This window comes from Arachis ipaensis, chromosome B04 (assembly GCF_000816755.2).
Source record: "Arachis ipaensis cultivar K30076 chromosome B04, Araip1.1, whole genome shotgun sequence".
NCBI lineage: Eukaryota > Viridiplantae > Streptophyta > Magnoliopsida > Fabales > Fabaceae > Arachis > Arachis ipaensis.
Window position 1 is genome coordinate 13876015 of NC_029788.2, and position 1547 is coordinate 13877561.

The following is a 1547-nucleotide window of genomic DNA, read 5'->3' on the forward strand; positions in this document are numbered from 1 at the left end:
TATTTTTTAAACTTTTTTTCTATATTTATATCTTGTACCTATAACAAATTACATATTAAATAGCATTAATGAATATTAATGACAACCCAAAAAATATTGTATTTCGAATTATTTTTGAATCAAATCAAGATAAATTCATTCACCTTTCAAACTCGAATATGAATTTAATTAAACTCGGCTCCGCCGTAAATACCGTAATGACAACCCTGGCAATATATGGCCTCATTCTTTCACTAACCCTAAAGTAGGAAAACTCACTTGATCATTTTACGTTCCATCCATCCTCCCATCAATAATCTTTTTGAGTATTTTGCTATCCTTAACAAAGATGGCAAAAAATTTGAATCACCTATCTCTATAATCTTCAAAGTTCTTGTTCTATCCATAATTTCAATGATGCCAATTGGTCAAAGTAGGGTTTTCCACCCAAATGATGAGAGACTAATTCATGCCGCATGCAACCGAGATCTGTGCGTCCAAATCCTCAATTCATATCCAAGTAGCACAAATGCTGATTTAAAAGGGATAGCAATAAACATGGTTGATTTCATAAAATAAAAGATCAATTATTGCATTGAACAAGATGCATCAACTCCGACAAAGTACTATTGGTAGATTGGGTGCATTCCCTTCATGTATTGGCCATTACAACGGCGGAATTTTGAAGGGTGATTTGCCACAAGCCATTAGCAGAATTGAGACTGATAACACTAAATTTGCTGAATCTATTCTTACTGATGCAGTTAATGAGGCCTACTCTTGTGAGCAAGGGTTCAATGGTAGTTCACCATTAAGCAAAGAAAACAATGCTGTGCGTGACCCAGCAAATATTGCAAAAGTTATTGTTATCACGTTGTATTAGATGCACAAAAATTAAATATGGTAATAATTGTTCGAATAAAATGGTGATTAGCAAAGTTGGATTTCATATATATATGACTGTATGTATATGCGTGTGTCTATACATATGCCTGCGTGTATATATGTCTCTGCATGTGTATTGTGTGTCTACATGCGTGGATGTATATACATGTCACACTTGAACGCATATGCCAACTATATATGCTATTTCAGTTATGGTTATGTCAGGTAAGCAATCATTTTTTTAAACAACATGAACAATGGACCTTATAATTAGTTCAATTCAACTAAAATATACTATGTCATTAATTAAATTTAAGATTAATTTACTTTTTTAATTCTGTTGTTCATATTATTCAGCAATATTGTTGTCTATCTATACTTTTCTTTTCAGTTAATATTAATTAACTTCTCATTTTTATTATTCTACTAAACATATTGGTTCTCTAACATTTTCTATTGAAATTTTAGACTATATATGATCTAATGTTCACAAAAGAAGATCTAAAACTATGAATATAGCAAATTCATTAGAACTTTACTACAAGAACAGCCAACAGCCCCGTTGTTTCTCATTGCAAATCAATCGCTTATGTCCTTCTTCAATCAATTCTTAGAAATATTTTAAAAAAGATGAGAATAAAAAATATATTTAATCCCAATAAAAAATACATCTTGAGTTTTTA